Below are 22,394 nucleotides of genomic sequence, written 5' to 3' on the forward strand. Positions count from 1 at the left end.
TAACAATAACTTCTATCCAAAAAAGGGCTGTGGAATAAATTATATTGCACCTGGGTTATTAAAAGAGCTGCTATGAAAAGCAATAAACATGTTGACCTAACTGTTCACTACCTGTTTGAGACTGAACCATGTTCCGGAAGGTCTTAAGGTTGCCCGAATAATTATGTTTAAAAAACATAACAAACCGGCAGAACAAGGAAACTGGTAGTAGAACGCATTAATTCATTTATAGAAATACCAAATATCCAGTTTGGATTTCGGAATTCGACAATCGACCAGGTGGACAGAGTAAGAGCGGTTGTTCAAAAGGCATTCGAAGAAAACTAATATTCACCTGCAATATTCCTGGATGTCTTACTTTTGACCGGGTATGGCATTTGGGATTATTCTACAAAATGAGCAAATTGTTACCGCGGAATTACTGTCGACTGCTGCAATTATATCTTTTCGAAAGAAAATTTAGAGTGTCGCATGAAGGGGCATTCTCAACACGTAAACCTATTTCGGCTGGAGTACCAGAAGGTAGTGTCTTGAGACTAGCGGTGTCGGCCACCGAAAAAATATCAATATTTTTATATATCGGCCAAAAAATATCGATATTTTTAAGAAAAAATAAAAATAGTGAAATAGTAACCTAAAAAAATTATATTATTTCTAAATTTCCTAAAAAATAGTAATAATCGAAAATATTATTCATACTATATAATAGTATTATATATATATATATATATATATATATATATATATATTATATATATTGATATTTTTTCAGAAAATATCGATATATAAATATTTTTCTGCATCCCCACATAAGACCATTTCTATATCTGCTCTGTACTGCTGATGCATGATCTATATGAGGAGATTCAGCTAAATATCTAGGATTATATCTCGATGGTAGGTTAAACTAGAAACGTCATGTGAGACAAAAAGCAGAGAGCAAATTTGGCTCAAAGTCAAGCAACTGAACTGATTAATAGGAAGATATCCTCACCTTGAATTCACCATTCGGACCTATAAGGTACAAATATGTGGTTGCACTAGAACATCAAACCAACTAGTATTCTAACGCACCCACAACAAAGTTCTACGATTAATTACCAATGCTTATCGCTACGTAACCAACGAAGAGCTGCACGATGACGTTGAAATCAAGTGGATATACGTGATCCAAGGTTTCGAACAGGAACCTGCAAGCAATACAGGTGCTGGACAACACGCAAGTAATCAGTAGATTGAAGCGAAGCTCATCACACGAACAAGTTTAGTGTATAAGTGTATTTTTATCTTTAGCTTAAGTAGATTATTTTCATTCTAATTTGGGAAATACATACTGATATATTAATCTCGTATACGCCTTGCTTGTATATTAATACAAGTACAACAGAACATCAGTAATACATTCACTTGTGCATTAAGACTGTAATACGCATATGGAATGTAAGATGTAATTAATAAAAAATATTTCAAAACATCATACTTCCATAAATATATCTGTAGCTTTAGTTGAAGACACATTAACAAAATGATTAAGAAACCATTTTATTATTTGTACCAAGCAACACCAGGGTACAAAACTGCTAAGAGTACCACATAACAACAGATTCAGTTGTCCTGAATCAATATCATTGTTAATTTTTTAGAGCTACAGAAATTATTATTACACTATTAAAATTGAAAAAAAGCACATTCGATCAAGTCAGAAAACGCTAACAAAAGTAGTTAAGTAACTTCGGCACTCAGAGGTCAAATAATTATTTTACGAGAAAGGAATTTTCATCAAATGGAAATGCAATAGTTGTTTTAATAAGTGTAGCCCTTTTGACGTCATTAAATTATGTATTACATAATAAACTATTTATTATAATATCAATTAGTAACAGTATTATTTAGAAAATTCAGATATCACCATAAAATTAGATGAAAGAGTTTAAAATTAAATTTAAAATATATATATATAGCCCGCTGTTTCTAAACTCTTGACTAGGGATAGGTACAGGGGTTGGAACGTAATCTATATACGTTGCGCCCTATGTGGAAGTCGCTGTGTTTTGCTGTGCGCATGCATATTTAGATCGCTTGTCGATGCTCTAGGTATATCGTTTAAAATACTATTCCCATGACTGGAAAAGAATTATGTTCATGTTCTCATTGATATATAGATGACAACTGCAATTCGTTATCTTGCAGCAGTATTCCTCCATACGTTGAGGGATAACTTGTTTTCTATCATCTTTCATCGCTTCCAACGAATGGCTAGGTTCCATCATATATCCAACGGTATTTGGATCCATGGTACCCTGTGCAGCTGGATGCTGATATGTTTTGCAGTGCAACAGAATTATATTCTGGCTCATTGAGCATCCGGTTTGTAAAACTGGTGTAACTTGTTGTAGGTTGATTGGCTAGGATATATTTAGAGTAACAAACATGGTTAAGAATCGTTTCGAGACTGCTCCTAATGTGTAATAGTTTCCACTTCTTATACCTGGCCCGTTTATTCTTGAACTATATTTTGATTGACTTTTCCGATAGATTCATTCCCTTGGCAAGTTTCGTTTTCCTCTTTCCCAGTATGTAAAGGTCATTCCCAAATTCTGCTTCCAAGACAATCAGTTCTTCTTTTGTAAAATGCTTATGTTTCTGTATCTTCTCTTTTCGTTTGGCAGTACGAATACGAATTTGATATCGTATGGTCTGACATTCCACTTGCACCTGCTTACTATTATAATATCACTACATAGTATTAAACAAAGTCGCCTTTTCTGTCCCTATATCCCTATGTGCGCTTAAATCTTTAAAACTACGCAACGGATTTTGATGCGGTTTTTTTCAGTAGATAGAGTGATTCAAGAGGAAGGTTTATATGTATAATACATGCATAATATGCTAAGGCAACATTGCTAATTTTAGAGGTTTCTAACGTGATGTCGTAAATTAACCTATTTTTTTAGGCTTATTTAGCAATTAGCAAAAACGCTGTCTAACCCTACGAGTTAGATCAAATTAATGTACTACAGTATTGTATACCATAAAAAGATCTACAAAAAAGTCCGCGATGGTATATGTTTATCTTTTAGGGATAACCCACATTAACCATTTTTATTGTTTACTTTTTACGTGAGAAAATGGCTTATTTACGAAGCTATTTTAAGCAATACGGCATTAATCCTTATCGAATTAAGTACCTTAAATACAGTGTGCAATTAATATAGATCAATATGGTTCCTTACAGCATGTAAATTAAACAAATATTTTCGGAGATATTACAAATTTAAAATTTGCGTTTAAAAATGTGTAATGTAATAAAAATTGTATGAATTTAGATATTCCAAAGATAGCAGGAAATCTTCATAGTAAGTATAGGGGAAGAGGAATTGTTTTACTCCAAATTTAATGCGTGCAGGCCAAGGGCAGTAATGAATGAACCAAAAATACTGGATCGATTTTAATCATGTTTACATTGAGTGACATAGGCATATATATTTTATGCCCTGGATCGATTTTAATCATGTTTTCATTGAGTGACATAGGCATATATATTTTATGCCCGTGCAAAGTCGGAGCGGGCCGCTATGTTTTTATATACAACGTTCATATTTTTTCTGTAGTGTATTTAATTTAGTATCAGCATTGCACCCGTGAGAAGCCGGGGCGGGTCGCTAGTTCCTTATAAAATATTCCTGATAACGTTTTTTTTCTAGTCTCCGTGAATCCAGTATAGATTTTAATATTTTGTGGTAATTGTACTTTCTGTTTCACGGGCCAGCGCCTGATCGGAACTGAGGTAATATTTTGTTTCCGATGGTCGAATAACGCCCGAGCGCGTGGCGAATGAAATGGACAGAATTGGAAAATAGATCGTTGATTAGAAGATATAATTTAATATACTATAACAAAATCATACATGTAGTGGGAATAAATCAACTACTAAAATAAAATAAAATTCAGCAGAAAAACGAGACAAAATTATCGAAATAAATGTTACCAGAAACAATAAAAATATCTATTCAAGTAAATTGGGAAGTCAATAGAAATAAATAAACGGCTATAAGCTAATACACATTTTCACTAAAACTCACAAAATAAATAAATACCATATTCAGATAAACCATAAGGGGTCAGCCATTACTAATTTTTGCACAGTCTAAACTGTAACCGGGATATCCAGAACGTACACTGCATACATTAATAGTGCCTTTTCTTTTTTTTGTAAATAACAATTTTTACATCGCTTTCTCATTACCTTTCTTGCTTTCTTTTCCTCTCGTATTTTCAAAACATGTTCACTGATTGCCACTTTGGAACTAGGTCGGGACGAAGTCTTTAATGACTTTTTTATAACAGTCAAATGAAAGTCGTAACTTGGAATACGATTGAATATTTATTGTCAAGTTAGGGCACGGTTAATATCTATTTTTCCATTTTTAATTTTTCCACATTTTTCCACTGTTTTCCAGTCATATGCAATTCTGTAATACATATGAATCAGAACGAAAAAAAATCGAAACCAAGAATGCAAATGACTCACATATTTTCTTCAGATAATGCCGATACAACTCTACGGGCATACTCTGCTAATGCTGAACTAAATATATGGCTTAGAAAGACAACGGCGCATATAACGCGCTGGAGCGTAAATGGCCTGCAATGAAAGCTCTCATTACACGCTAGCGCGTTATTGTCAGCGAACGTGTTGCCAGACTACAGGTTAGCTAAGTAATTATGCTCCAGATAGCAATACCAAACCACAATTGATTTGAAGTACCAGAATACGAACAACTGTAAGATGGAAATAGTACCAAAAAAAGCGTTCATAAACCAGAACCAATCTTTTAACAGCATTATTTAATATAACATAATATAGATAAGTTGATAAAATTCATTATATTCAGTAACCACTCTCCGATTATACTATATAATCAAAATAATACCCAATGACTTACCAACATACAAGTACAATAGAGAAGGCTTTATCAGCAAAATACAACACACTGCACATATATACTGCATCATATTTTTTTTTACAATAATCTCCTAGAACGTCAACAAACTGCCCGTGTGCAATAAGTAATATTATATGACTTCCATTATATAATGGGATCATCCTGACATTTAGAAGATCACTTCAGTAAGTGATTTGCTGTACAAGTTATAACCTAAATCTTATTCTAGATACTATTCTAACATATGTTTAAGTTTATTCTAACTATTTCTAAAAACTATTCTGACTCATTCTAGAGATTACTCAAATTTACTCTATGTGTCTATTAACTACTACTATGTCATCATCTGCACTACACTGTCATCGCGCACATTTAACTATTTGGCGAGCGCATTGGGATGCACTAATAATCTTTCAGAGGAACACAAAAAAGCCAATTATTTAAATAGAATTGAATCGTTTTTTATTATTTCTTCCACCTTTCGATATTTGAATCAGTAATTTTGTTTCAACCTATAGGTTTATTTATTTGAAACAATTATTTTGTATATTTTATGTAAATCTGGTATCTTGCCGTAGTAGGTAGCTCATGTTTAAGTCACCTTATATGGCTTTCCTTAATCTGCTGATTTTTGTTCTCTTAAGTCCCACGTCGAAACTAACAACTCACCGACGTATAAGATTTCTATTAAACTATATTATGGTGGTTAATATTCTTTGCAACATTAATTTAACTCATTTTAACTGCATAAATAAACATATTTATTGCCTGAAATATTCGATTAATGCTTTGTTAGGAAGTATATTTTCTAATAAAACCTCAAATGAATCAGGAATAAACAACGCTAAAATTTACCCAAAATCGTAATATTCTTTAGAATTACTTCGAATACAATGATATATAGTTTCAGAACTATATCAGTTACTATCTGTTACAGTTCTTGCCTAAAACCAATCTTTCTTAGCTGTACTGTGTTCTCGAAGTATATTAATCTGCGTTAGGTTGAAATTTTTGCATATGTCTGGTTTTCCGTTCATAGCAGTATATCGATATTAACCCAATGCACACAAAACAATCTTTTTTGGTTTTATGACCAAGTTATTGCTTATCGCTGCGAAACCAACGAAGAGCTGCACGATGACCCCGGAATCAAATGGATACACGAAGTTATCTAAGATTTCGCCTTAAAACATGAACTAACACAGTTACTGGACAACACGCAGGAAATCCGAAGATTGTCCGAACCAAACCACAAGAACTTTATAGTATATAAGTGTATTCTTAACTTTAGTTTAAGTAGATTAGTTTTATTTTAATTGGAGAAACATATACTGATCTATTAATCCCGTACTCGCTTTGCATGTATTAATGCAATTATAACAGAACAGCAGCATAAATTAATTTGTAGCCGACTTGGCGACGCAGTGGTAGTGATAGGACGGACCTCCTACTGTTGCGATAGCAGCGGTTTCAAATCCTGTTGGGGCATGGTTGTAAATTTATGTTTTTAAGTAGTTGTTTAGCATTTGTTATTGTCCTTAGGACAGAGTGCAAAATCCGACAAGGAAAGTAATCCAAGTCACGCCAGTAACCAGACTGGGTAAGACCGGATGTCTTCTGGGATGATTTTTAATTTAATCAGTCGCCAGTCGGTAGGCTTAATGCCGAGGACCGTGGTTCGGAGTCCACGTTAAACTGTAGGTCCAGTCCAGATAAACCCTCGTTGGCAAAAAGAGACTTTAAAATTTACAAAAAAATCGCAATCCATCATAGTTTACATACTTAGAGCTGCAGTACAAAATTATTTATTTTCCACCGATAAATCAAAAATTTGCGACAAAAGATAAAGGTATTCTCTGGTACCTGGCCGTATCAGGCAGTTTTTAGGTACATTCCTTAAATATTATCAGTATTTAACCTTAATGAATGTTTATTATAATGTGTGTGATAGACAGTGTATGTTAGTTTTATTTTAATAATTTAAAATTAAGAACATTATCTTAACTAGAATCGTTGACAAAATTGAAAATATAATACTAAAAATGGATGACGTTACTTTTACAATATACTATACAGTTACCATTAATGTATATGTTTATATGTAGGAATAAAAAAAGTTCCCGTGTGTTGGGTTTGAAGCTAATCATTATGGTCAAATTCAACCCAACGAAATTCCAATTAATTCTATATTAGGAGACAGTAGTAACATTCTAGCTAGTTTTATTAAAGTCATCGAAGGACCCATTGGGAATGCCAGAAAATAATCACATATTTACGCAAATGAGAGGAGGCTTAAATCGCTTCACAGCGTCATCCAATAACTGTTACCTGCTGGAAGCGATATTGGGCTAAATTTGTATGACATTCAGCCGACAAATCAAAACGAATGCAATATTTTCAATAGCTGTACGATCAATGGACATAAAACAGATATTCAAAACTCAAACTTACAAGGATCTCATGCCGCATGTAACTCGACGAATACCAATATGGATACTACTAAAAGTATGTTGACAATTATCCAGGATACTAATATCGGTAAGCTAATCGTACAATCAACACACTAGTTAAGATTTCCCTGTAACTTTAATAATGGTGAAGAGATTTCAGATAAATCTTCCAAATATACTTACACATTTACAAGCCAAAATAACTTTTATATGATGGAAGGTGCTAGTATAAAGAAGATGATTCCGGAAATTATAGATTCTTGTAATTTTATGCAAAACATTGCTAATGGTATTCTTGTTGAAGAGAGAAAGGACAGTAAGAAGGAACAAACATCAATATATTATCTCAATCATCATTTAAACGATAATGTTGAAAGCCAAGATAAATCCTACGAGATATTTCGAACAATTATTTTTGGTGAAAGTGTTTCAAAAATTTACTAACAATTTCAACTATGCAACGGGAGTAAGAGAAAATTATTAGAGAAATATTTTCAACAAAATCCCTACATGCGTTAATAAAACGTTTCAAGCAGAGAGGAGTATACATTTTTGGAAAATAACATTAATCCGCTACATTTGCGACACCATAGAAGTCATATTAATCCCTGCGTAAAAACAAAAATATATTTTTAACTAATATACATTAATATTTTAAAATTTCCTGTTTTGTTTGTATTAATTATATATATTATAACATTCTAAGATCAACTAATTTTCAAATATTTTAACAGAAATTTTATGTAAAACTAATTGTTTAATAAAATTTTATAATAGTTTAAATTATATTATCCTTTCTCTTTTTTCATAAAACTAATTCCGATTAATTACAGAATTATAGAATGCAGGAAGCAAATATGATTCAGTTCCTCTTTGTTCCTCTTGTACTCTTTTGAACATTGCACATTCCCAAATTCATCAGTGCTCCTACATTTGGATGATGGTGCCGGTGGATGCTTCGATTAGTTTATATAAGGATTTGCTACTTAATAAAGAAAACTAGCAGCCGAGAATATGAAAATACGTGTGTAACATATGATTCATTAGTAAAATGTTATAATTTAGTAACACTACTAACACTAAGTAATTTCATAGATTGTTATTGAACGAAAAGATTATTATATCAAATAATATAAAAATAGGACTTGTTTGAAGATTACACTAAAGGCAAGAATGATAAATTTTCATACTTGTACACCTTTATACTTAAGCCTTTGTGAAATTACTCATATTTGAAAAGATTAACACAGTTAGAAGTTGGGTTGTATTTTTTAGGTTAACTTTCTGTTCATTATTTTTTATCGGTTTTTTTAATTATCAATTGACAACGAGTAACAGACATTTTTTTATAATTTAATTATTACATTGTTATTAGTGGTTTCTGTCTACGCTACAATTTGTGTTTATGATAACTGAAATCTAGTTATATAACTAGCAGGATCCATCGGCCTTATCTGAGTCTCTGGTGAAATAATGTTTATATATGTCACTGCTGTATTTATTATTGTATGCTCTTCACTACACAACACTACACAAAATCATATGAGATCCAAAAGCTGCAATATTTCAATATTCTCATGAGAATGGAATCTTTCCTCATGCCCCCTTGCAATTCTCTTGATTTCTGACTGTGGGTATCAGAAGGTCTGGATGTAGGTAATCAGTCTTATAGTATTTGGATGCGCCCACAATACCTCTCAGGATTTTGTTCAGAAAAATTTGTATTTTATTTATGTTGCTCTTTGCAGAACGTCCGCATAATAGTCCGCTATAATCGCAGTATCATCAGCAAATGTAGCTAACGTAATATTCTCCATTTGTGGTATATCGCAAATGTAAATAAAGCAATGGTCTTAGTAAACTTCCTTGTGGTACACCTGCTTTAGCTTTTTTTATCGTAGAGTAAGCTTCTTCTTATTTGAGCCTAAACATTCTGGTTGTAATGTAAGATTTTAATAAATATGTGTGTTGTGGTGTGTTGGCGGTCTATATAGGTCTCTAGGCGTTTATTTCATTTGGTGACTTCCTAGGTTTTGATATCATTATAATTTCCGCCATCTTCCAGAGACTTTTTTAATCTAAATGCTGTATTAATCAAGTTGGTAAGTTTTATAATTCCGTTTCTTGGTAGTTTTTGCAGTAATTCTCCTGTTATAAAATCGTAGATTGGTGATTTTCTGGGGTTAATGTCAGTTTTAATAACTTTGATTAGCTCTTTCGGCCTGATTAATTCAATAATCGAATTTTCAGCTTCTATGTCCGGCGAATTATATTCAATATTAGTTTCGTTTGGTTTGAAAGTTTTTTCTAAATACTCAGCAAATGCTTCTGCTTTTTGATGATTGTCACGTGCCCAATTCCCACACTGGTTTCTTATAGGCGGACTGTGTAGACATGTATAGACAGAGTGAATAATGAGTTACTTTACCATTTGTTAAATTTCTTAGATAGTGATTTATGGTTTTGTTTTTAATTTTCAATATTTCTCTTTTCAGTCTTTGGGTTATATTGTTTAAACTATTTTTTTATGTATTCTGTTTTGTTACAATTTTTTCATAATTTTCGGTTTTCAGATACTATTTCCTTCACTTTTTGTGGATAAATAGTTCATTAGTTCATATTACAGACAGCATGAAGATACGTATGTAATATATGATTTATTACTATAATACTATAATATAGTAATATTAATGTTATAATATATATTTTAGGCTGAATTTCTATTTACATTAATTTTTAATTGGTTTAAATAATTATTTATTAACTAGAAAAATAAATTAGCAGCAAACAACAACAACTGGATGTAATGTATGAATTAGTAGTAAATATATATATATATATATATATATATATATATATATATATGTCATACATATCCTAATATATATATATATATATATATATATATATATATATATATATTATATATATATATATATATAATATATATATATATATATATATATATATATATATATATATATATTATATGTTAATAGTTAGTTATTAGGATATTAATGTCAAACAATATGAAAACAGAACTTGTTTTGTAAGAATGAAACATTTTATACGTTAATACTTATACAATTGCTTATAATATTGCAGATTTTTTAAAATATTAACCAACTGTAGAACGTGACTAAAAAATGTCCTGGATTTTATAAAAAATTGCAAATATAAAAAAAATCATCTCAATAAATTAGGTAGTATAACAAAGTAATGTGAGTAATAATAATGATTATTTTGTTCATTTTGCAGAATAACTTATTCTTATAACACAGACACCAACACTGAACTGCTAGATATTGGGTTTTAATACTATATTTATATTAATATTTTTATAATAATTAAATATGATTTTTAATAATAATTAAAAAATATTTCCGTAAATATATCAATAATAAATGAAACATTTTCAATAAACATCATTAATAAACTAATATTCATTTACTGTTTATTTTTTCTTGAGTAATTATGTTTTTTGAAACTATTGTAATACTACCAATACCAATGAATTCGCAAACTTCCAATAAAAGCATTTAATTATTTGCATTAAGTGGGTCGCTACTGTGTTAACTGTATTAATATAAATATAGTATTGAAACCCAATATCTAGCAGTTCAGTGTTGGTGTCTGTGCTATAAGAATAAGTTATTCTGCAAAATGCAAATAAGTTATTCTGCAAACAAAATAATAATTATTAGCAATATTTTAATCAAAAAGGCAGATTACCATATGTTGGACAATGACGTTGAGAGAAAATCAACTGAAGGTAAGCAACGAAAATAGTTAACTTGTATTATTCTGTTTACTTAATACTTATAACAATTAGTTATCATTACTTAAGAAAAGGAAAATTAGTTTATTTTCTAATAATTTATCTATTTCTAGAAGCCACAGTTCCAATCCGGGAAACAAAGGAAATTCCCAGGACCTGATTCACTTCATGTCAAACAGAACAGCTGGAAAATGAGTTTATTCTAGATAGGTATGCCTCCAAAACCAAAATTGAGGAGATTGCGGAGCGATTAGGCGTTACCGAAACCCGAGTAAAAACTTGGTTTCAAAATAGGAGGGCGCGTTTCAGGAAAGAGCAAAAAAGGAAGCAGTTAATCACTTCCCATGCTAATGCAGCCTACAACGGACCGATGAATTCTTATACGCCAGTTTACAGTCAACCATATTTGAACCAACACACTGTCGCTCCTAATTGTGGCCAAAACGTAAACTACCTAGCCAATCATCTAACATAAATACAGATGACACAAAGTCGGATAATAGCAATAGTCAATAATTGACAATATCTTACAATATCCACCAATATCCAAAGACAATATTTTTATTCAGTTATGTAAAACTTAATTAGCTTTGTATATTTCTTTAATATATTGATATAATATGCATTAAAAGTTTATTTTATATGTGATATTATTTCTTATTGTAATAGTATATACCAAAATATTTTCTGCAAGTTCGATTCATTATTATAATCCCTGGTATGGCAGTACCAAGGTTATCAGAATTTCGCAGTGTTTTAAGTCCAGTTCAGAATGTGGAATCACTATTATATAATCCGGAGAGCTTGTTGTGGTATCGGAGTAATAGCTGAGTAATGAAAAGTTCAAAAACTTCACAAAAATCACATTTTAAAAATTCATGTTAACAAAATTGGTGACTAGTAGCGTTGGGAAGGTTGGACTGAAATTGATTATCGACTGTTTAGTAATTACTTCTTGGTACAATCAACTGTTTCATTCGCTATTTTCGCTCCAAATAATTTTATGACTATTTACTATTGACTGCTTTTGATTTTTGACATTCTGACTGTCGTCCTAGCCGCGAGCTTGAAAAAAGTATGCCGAACTTACGCTTATATAAATTTATATGTGATATACATAGTTTTATGATTTTTTTGGTGATAAACATGTATACTGTTTATTAATATCACAGCATTTTGGAACAATATTTTTAATAATGTCAATGTTAATTAGCAAAATACTTTAGACTGTTTCTATGGCAATAATATGAAATATTTTTTTTGCTTTTTATTTCGACGCAAATTTCGATTTTTCTTGAACCATTTTGGTTGTCGAAAAAATCTTTTGTATATTTGTATATTTAGAAAGAAAACTTTTCTTCAGTATTGAACAACTTACTTGCTTGGTTATTAAAAAATACAAGGAAATAATGATGCTCGGGACAATTTTTGGTTAAGATTTATTTTGTCAGCGAGACAGATCAATCTTTAATAGAATCTATTTTTATTGTTTTATAACTTATCAGTAAAATGTTGCATGACAGTGATTTGGGAACATTTTGAAAGAGAATCCTCAACTTCTGCTATAACCAGTACTAAATTAAAAAAAAAACAGTATTTGGTATTAGATTTCTTGCTAGCTCATATAATAGTATTACTTGAATCATATTAGTTACATTTAAAATATTCTGCTATATCTATTATGTCCGTCCAATTGGAGCGAATTTTTTCAAAATATTGCCAATCTGCTAACAATTGAACAGATAGCATCAAGGGAGAAAAGCTGAATATATATGTTATATTCATAATAATTAAGAATTTAAGTTAATAATAATTAAGAAATATTTCCGTAAATATATCAATAATAATTGAAACATTTGTGGCTCTGTTAATTATAGTGCGATCGTTTTTAATTATGTCATGCATTAGTTTTTTTCGATGATTGGGTATATATTTATACCGTTTTCGTAATTTTGTTTTCTGGTTCCACTTTTGCTGTTTGTGTACCTACTTTTTTAATTGACAGACCCTTATTATTATTAATCTAAAATATATTAAAGCAAATTTTATAACATTACCTAAAGCAACATCAATAAACTAATATTCATTTACTGTTTAATTCTTTTCGAATTATTATATTTTTTTGAAACTATTGTAATACTACCAATGCCAATGAATTCACAAACTTCCAATAAAAGCATTTAATTATTTGAATTGGGTGTGTCGCTACTGTGTTGACTGTATTAGTATAAATATGGTATTGAAACCCAATATCTATCAGTCCAGTGTTAGAGTCTGTGCGATAAGAATAAGCTATTCTGCAAAATGAAGAAAATAATCATTATTAGTAATATTTTAATCAAAAAGGCAGATAACCATATGGTGGACAATGACGTTGAGGGAAAATCAACTGAAGGTAAGCAACGAAAATAATTAACATGTATTACTCTGTTTATTTAATATTTATAACTATTAGTTATCATTGCATAAGAAAAGGAAAATTAGTTTATTTTCTTCTAATTTATCTATTTCTAGACGCCACAGTCCCAATCCAGGAAACTAAGGAAATTCCCAGGAACCGATTCACTTCATGTCAAAGAGAGCAGCTAGAGAATGAGTTTCATCTAGATAGGTATGTCTCCAAAACCAAAATTGAGGAGATTGCGGAGCGATTAGGTGTTACCGAAACCCGAGTAAAAACTTGGTTTCAAAATAGGAGGGCGCGTTTCAGGAAAGAGCAAAAACGGAAGCAGTTAATCACTTCCCATGCTAATGCAGCCTACAACGCGCCGATGAATTCTTATACGCCAGTTTACAGTCAACCATATTTGAACCAACACACTGTCGCTCCTAATTATGACCAAAACGTAAACTACCTAGCGTATCATTTAACATAAAAATTCAGTTGACACAAAGTCGGATAATAGCTACAGTCAATAATTGACAAAAACTTACAATATTCACTAATATCCAAAGACAATATTTTTATTAAGTTATGTAAAACTTATATTAGCTTTGTACATTTCTTTAATATATTGATTTAATATGCAATTAAAGTTTATTTTATATGTGGTTTTATTTCTTGTCATGAAAATATATCCCAAAATATTTTCTATAAGTTCAATTCATTATTATAATCCCTGGTATGGCAGTACCAAGGCTATCAGAATTTCGCAGTGTTGTAAGTCCAGTTCAGAATGTGGAATCACTATTATATAATCCGGAGAGCTTGTTGTGGTATCGGAGTAATAGCTGAGTAATGAAAAGTTAAAACACTTCACAAAAATCACATTTTAAAAATTCATGTTAACAAAATTGGTGACTAGTAGCGTTGGGAACGTTGGACTGAAATTGATTATCGACTGTTTAGTAACTACTTCTTGGTACAATCAACTGTTTCATTCGCTATTTTCGCTCCAAATAATTTTATGACTATTTACTATTGGCTGATTCATTCGTGTACCTTTAGTTGCTATTTTCAGTTCTACTAATTTCATTCGACTGATTTTTGACATTCTGACTGTCGTCCTAGCCGCGAGCTTGACAAAAATATGCCAACTTACGCTTATATAAATTTATATGTGATATACATAGTTTTATGATTTTTTTTAGTGAAAAACATGTATGTTGGTTATTAATATAGCAGCAATTTGGAAAAATATTTTTCAAGAATATTATTGTAATAGGACCAAGTGATTAATAGTGTGAATGTTAATTAGCAAAATACCTTAGACTGTTTCTATGGCAATAATATGATATATTTTTTTTGCTTTTTTATTTCGATGCAACTTTAGATTTTTTTTGAACCATTTTGGCTGTCGAAAATCTTTCCTTATATTTAGAAGGAAAACTTTTCTTCAGTATTGAACAGCTTACTTCCTTGGCTATTAAAAAATGTAAGGAAATAATGATGGTCGGGACAAATTCTGTTAAGATTTATTTTGTCAGCAAGACAGATCAATCTTTCATAAAATCTATTTTTATTATTTTATAACTTTTCAGTAGAATGTTGCATGACATTGATTTGGGAACATTTTGAAAGAAAATCTTCAACTTCTGCTATATCCAATACTAAATTTTAAAAAAAATCAGTATTTGGTATTAGATTTCTGGCTAGCTCATATAATAGTATTACTTGAATCATATAGGTTACATTTAAATTATTCTGCTATATCTATTATGTCCGTCCCATTGGAGCGGATTTTTTCAAAATATTGCCAATCTGTTAACAATCGAACAGACAGCATCACGGGAGAAAAGCTGAATATATATGTTATATTTTTTAATAATAATTAAGAAATATTTCCGTAAATATATCAAAAATAATATAATTGAAACATTTGTAGCTCTGTTAATTATCGTGCGATCGTTTTTAATTATGTCATGCATCAGTTTTTTTCGATGTTTGGGTATATATTTAATTCGTTTTCGTAGTTTCGTTTTCTGGTTCCACTTTTGCCGTTTGTGTACCTGCTTTTTTAATTGACCGACCCTGTAATAAATCGATGGCCCAATTATTAATCTAAAATATATCAAAGCGAATTTTATAACATTACCTAAAACAACATCAATAAACTAATATTCATTTACTGTTTAGTTTTTTTCGATTTATTATATTTTTTATTGAAACTATTGTAATACTACCAAAACCAATGAATTCGCAAACTTCCAATAAAAGCATTTAATTATTTGCATTAGGTGGGTCGCTACTGTGTTAACTGTATTAATATAAATATTGTATTGAAACCCAATATCTAGCAGTTCAGTGTTGGTGTCTGTGCTATAAGAATAAGCTATTCTGCAGAATGAACAAAATAATAATTATTAGCAATATTTTAATCAAAAAGGCAGATAACCTTATGTTGGACAATGACGTTGAGAGAAAATCAACTGAAGGTAAGCAACGAAAATAGTTAACTTGTAATACTCTGTTTACTTAATACTTATAACAATTAGTTATCATTACTTAAGAAAAGGAAAATTAGCTTATTTTCTAATAATTTATCTATTTCTAGAAGCCACAGTTCCAATCCGGGAAACAAAGGAAATTCCCAGGACCCGATTCACTTCATGTCAAAGAGAACAGCTGGAAAATGAGTTTATTCTAGATAGGTATGTCTCCAAAACCAAAATTGAGGAGATTGCGGAGCGATTAGGCGTTACCGAAACCCGAGTAAAAACTTGGTTTCAAAATAGGAGGGCGCGTTTCAGGAAAGAGCAAAAACGGAAGCAGTTGATCACTTCCCATGCTAATGCAGCCTACAACGGACCGATGAATTCTTATACGCCTGTTTACAGTCAACCATGTTTGAACCAGCACACTGTCGTTCCTAATTATGGCCAAAACGTAAACTACCTAGCCAATCATCTAACATAAATACAGATGACACAAAGTCGGATAATAGCAATAGTCAATAATTGACAATATCTTACAATATCCACCAATATCCAAAGACATTATTTTTATTAAGTTATATAAAACTTAATTAGCTTTGTATATTTCTTTAATATATTGATATAATATGCAATAAAAGTTTATTTTATATGTGATTTTATTTCTTATTGTAATAGTATATCCCAAAATATTTTCTGCAAGTTCGATTCATTATTATAATCCCTGGTATGGCAGTACCAAGGGTATCAGAATTTCGCAAAGTTGTAAGTCCAGTTCAGAATGTGGAATCACTATTATACAATCCGCAGAGTTTGTTGTGGTATCGGAGTAATAGCTGAGTAATAAAAAGTTCAAAAACTTCACAAAAATCACATTTTAAAAATTCATGTTAACAAAATTGGTGACTAGTAGCGTTGGGAAGGTTGGACTGAAATTGATTATCGACTGTTTAGTAATTACTTCTTGGTACAATCAACTGTTTCATTCGCTATTTTCGCTCCAAATAATTTTATGACTATTTACTATTGGCTGCTTCATTCGTGTACTTTTAGTTACTATTTTCGGTTCTACTAATTTCATTGGACTGATTTTTGACATTCTGACTGTCGTCCTAGCCGCGAGCTTGACAAAAGTATGCCGAACTTACGCCTATATAAATTTATATGTGATATACATAGATTTATGATTTTTTTGGTGATAAACATGTACACTGTTTATTAATATCACAGCATTTTGGAACAATATTTTTAATAATGTGAATGTTAATTAGCAAAATACTTTAGACTGTTTCTATGGCAATAATATGAAATATTTTTTTTTGCTTTTCTATTTCGATGCAAATTTCGATTTTTCTTGAACCATATTGGTTGTCGAAAACCTTTTGTATATTTGTATATTTAGAAAGAAAACTTTTCTTCAGTATTGAACAACTCACTTGCTTGGTTATTAAAAAATACAAGGAAATAATGATGCTCGGGACAATTTTTGGTTAAGATTTATTTTGTCAGCAAGACAGATCAATCTTTTATAAAATCTATTTTTATTATTTTATAACTTATCAGTAAAATGTTGCATGACAGTGATTTGGGAACATTTTGAAAGAGAATCCTCAACTTCTGCTATAACCAGTACTTAATTTAAAAAAAAAATCAGTATTTGGTATTAGATTTCTGGCTAGCTCATATAATAGTATTACTTGAATCATACTAGTTACATTTAAAACATTCTGCTATATCTATTATGTCCGTCCAATTGGAGCGAATTTTTTCAAAATATTGCCAATCTGTTAACAATCGAACAGAAAGCATCACGGGAGAAAAGCTGAATATATATGTTATATTCATAATAATTAAGAATTTAAGTTCCGTAAATATATCAATAATAATTGAAACATTTGTGACTCTGTTAATTATAGTGCGATCGTTTTTAATTATGTCATCGTCACCTCAATATCAATGGTTAAAACATAAATATGTCTATAGCTTAATTATATAAGTTACTGATTATACTTTTTAAACAATCTGCAAGAAAATAAATACATAATAAACACAATAAGTTAATCTATTGGTAACGGGCATATTTTAGAATAACAACGTTTTCTAAGCCCAGACTGAGTTTTTGCAATTGCTACTCGTATTACATTATCTTACAATTATCATTAGAAGATATTTGGCGCTCCATATTCAAAAACCGTTTTCTAGCATATTCGATCAAACTACCTAACTCTGAAGCTTCTAATTTTAAAATTAACTTAGCCACGAATGATCCGTTTTATTTGTTTTGTATTTTCTTCTAAACGTTTTGTGTGGAATCCTAACATTTCATCACCAAATGACGAAATGGCGCAACAGTGGAAAAGTAACATGTATGGCAGCATGTGACCGCCATATTTATGCGAATATGTCAATCTTTAAATCAATACTATAAATAAGGAATAAATATTCATGCTTTTTCAAATGCATATTTTAGTTAAATAAATATTACTACTCATGTTCAAGTATAATACGTCAACATTTTCAGACGATGTATCTTAAATCAGATGTATCTATCTTAATTTAATGTTGCCAGATACGAACTAAATCCATATAAATTAATATACATATGTATATACATATATATTTATCTACTATAATATTATAGTATTATAAGCGGAGCGCTAGATTTCTAAGTCGACTCTTCCGTGTGCTTAAATGAAGCCTCAAAATAATGCTTGAAAACAAAAAAAAAGAAATTTAACGCTACGTTAATGTTAGTATCTCCTGCGTTGAGTTTCAGTCCTTCATTTATAATAATGAAGTTAAAACAGCAGTAACACTGCACTGTTATAACTTACGAAACCATCGGTATTAGAAATATTAAAATATTTCCAACAATAAATAGTAACTCAAAGTCAGCAATAAATATATATTAGGTTATTGCTGGTGTTAATATAATATTCTAAAATTCGAATCACAAAGCTTTGATATCTTTTACAGAACCGACTGAGCTATACAGCTATATAATTTAATATATATTAATATTATTTGATATTTTATGGATAATTTCGGCTAACTATAAAACTAATTAAACTAAAAACAAAAGCGAAAATAATATTGAAGAATATCACAGGTTGTATTCTTTTATTTGCTAACAATATATTTATTGGATATGTAATATCTAGTAACATAATATTATTATATTAGTAAAATATAGTCAACATAGTAGAGTAATATATAATTAACACAAGTTTTTTCTAAAACAAATTTAATTACTGTATTAAAGAAAGTAAACTAATATTTAAAATTAAAACTTGAATATTTAAATAAAGAGGCGGAACTAAAGCGCAGCGATCTGATTGGTTCGGTGCCATATTAGGCTAAGAAGACTTTGTAGCCCTTATATATAGACCCGTATTCTAAAGGTTTACATTTAGAATCCATTGTAGTGTCGATACTATAATTCGTTAATTAAGTTTGCTAGAATGGCTGAGACGAATTTCGATATTAGGGAATTTTTTATCTTCCATGATAATGTGGAAGACCTTACCGTTCCAAGCTAATTTGCTTCTAGAGATTCTCATGGCCATAAACCTTCCGCCAAACGAAAGAGAAAGATGTATTTTTCGGAGTAAAAGCTACAGTGCTTAGAAGAGGAATTTCAAGAAGATCCCTACATAGGGAATATTAAAAAGACCAATTTAGCACGACTTCTAAATGTCTGAACTGAACTGTGAATGTCTGTGTCTGAACTGCGTATAATGGTCTGGTTTCAGAAAAGCCGTAGGAAACGAAAAAATCTTCAAATAAAATAAAATCAGCACTCATTTGTGCTTTTTCTAATAGGTTCCAGGCAGAATTTCCGAACCGTCAACAATATTCAAGTGGACCTATTTCTAGCGGTTTTGTGTGGAATCTTGACAATTCATCACCAAATGCCCTGTTGGCGCAATAACGGTGGCAATGTAACATGTATGGCAACCTGTGCCCGCCATATGTATGTAAAAATGTGAATTTTTAAAGATCAGTATAAATAAGGAATATATTTTTATTTAGTAGCATATTTTAGTTAAATAACTATTACTACTCATATTCGAGTATAATGTGTCTACATTTCCAGATGATGTATCTTAAATCTCATTTATGTATCTTAATATAATATTGCTTGGTATGAACTAAATCTACTCTCTTCTATAATATTATGGTATTATAAACTGAGCGCCAGATTTCTATATAGACTCTTCTGTGTGCTTAAGTGAAGCCTCAAGAAAAATGAATAGAAAAACAAGAAAGTTAATGCTACGTTAATCCTAGTATCCTTTGCATTAAGTTTCAGTCCTTTATTTATAATTACGAAGTTAATACAGTAATAACATGGCTACCTCAAATAATTTAATGTTTTTTTAGGAGCTTGCGAATTGATCCATATTAGAAATATTAAAATAAAGTGACTAAAAGGGAACTCAACAATAATTATATATTAGGTTATTACTGGTGTTTAATATAATATTCTAAAATTTGGATCTTCAAAGCTTTGAGATCTTTTATAGAACCGACTGTGTTATCCCAGTTTATTTAAGCTAATTACAAAAAGGACTAAGCAAAGAATATAAGCGAAAATAATATTGAGTATCACAGATTGTCAGTTGTAATCAATTATAATGCAATATACTTCGAATGATAACTTAGAGTTTGACAATATCGCTACAATTACGTCTCACCTAATTATTAAAAGAATATAATTTTAATAAGCTAACGACGTAAAATGCATGGTGGGGGTCCAGTTTTTCCCTGGTTTGGCCGCTCCGTTAACATAGCTGCGCATTTCTTCTGTTATCCGTCGTACTTGTTTTCGTCGTCCCTTTATATAATCCTATACAGTAGAATAATATATAATTAACACAAGTTGTTACTAAAGTTAATTTAGTGTGTCGACAGTATAAGTCGTTAGTGAACTTTACCAGAATGACTGAGATGGATTTGTATATTTGGGAATTTCTTGTCTTCCATGATAAAGTGGAAGACGTTGCCGTCCAAGCTCATCGGGTTCTGGATATTCTCCAGAAAGATACGAGGAGCTTACCGGCAAAGGAAAGAGAAGGATATATTTTTCGAAGCACCAGCTACAATGCTTAGAAGAGGAGTTGCAAAATGATCCCATAGGAATAATGATAACACAATGAAAAGGCCAATTTAGCATGACGTTTTAACGTGTCTGAAGAGCGTATAAAGATATGGTTTCAGAAAAGTCGCAGGAAGTAAAAAAACTTCAAACATCAATTCAACAGCAGGATACAAATCAGCACTTCTTTGTGCCTTTTACCAATAGGATCCAGACAGCTGCTGATCCTTCAACATCATTTAAGTAGACCAATTTCTAACGGTTTTTTTATGGAAACTTGACAGATCATCACCAAATGCTAAATTGGCGCAGCCATAGTGGCGAAGTAACATGTATGGCAGCATATGCCCACCATGTATATGCAAATATGCCAATATTTAAAGATCAATACTACAAATAAGGAGTAAATGTTCATGCCTTTTCAAGTGCGTATTTTAGTTAAATAAATATTACGCCTCATATTATAGTGTAATGAATCTACAATTCCAGATTATGTATCTTAAATCATATCCATATATCTTAATATTATTTTGCTTAACATGATCTAAATCAATATAAATTAATATATTTATGTACATACATATATACTTATCTACTTATTCATCAATGCGCTTAAATGAAATCTCGAGATAATGCATGAATAGAAAGAGAAGAAAGTCAATTGTACGTTATTGTTAGTATACTTTGCATTGAGTTACAGTCCTTTATTTATAATAATTTAAGGCTTTATTAAGAATCTTGCGAATTCATCGTTATTAGAAATATTAAAATAGTTTCAACAATAAAGATATATTAGGTTATTACTGTTGTTTAATGTAATATTTTAAAATTCGTATCACAAAGCTTTGATATCTGTTATAGAACCAAATGGGTTATCTCAGATAGTGTCTGCAAATTACAAGAGTAATTAAATAGATAACAAAACTGAAAATAATATTGAATATCAGAAGTTGTCAGTAATAATCAATTATAATGCAATATACTTTTAATGATAACTTAGCCCTTGGCAATATTGCTACAATTACGTTTAACGTAATTATTGAAACAATCTAGTTTTAATTAAAAAGCAAACGTGGCAAAATATAATTATATGAAAATTAATATCAACAGAATCAGGTACTCTCTACACTCTTGGGTTTAATTACCCAAGAATGTTTGCTCCTGAGAATTTGAGAAATGACTTTACCCCATAGATTGTTCACATTGGTTGACAGTAATCAATTAAACAAGATTTTCAATACATCGGATCC

Source organism: Rhynchophorus ferrugineus, unplaced genomic scaffold (genome assembly GCF_030347505.1).
Source record: "Rhynchophorus ferrugineus isolate W39M unplaced genomic scaffold, kcgeb_rfMv2 rfM1, whole genome shotgun sequence".
Classification (NCBI taxonomy): Eukaryota; Metazoa; Arthropoda; class Insecta; order Coleoptera; family Curculionidae; genus Rhynchophorus; species Rhynchophorus ferrugineus.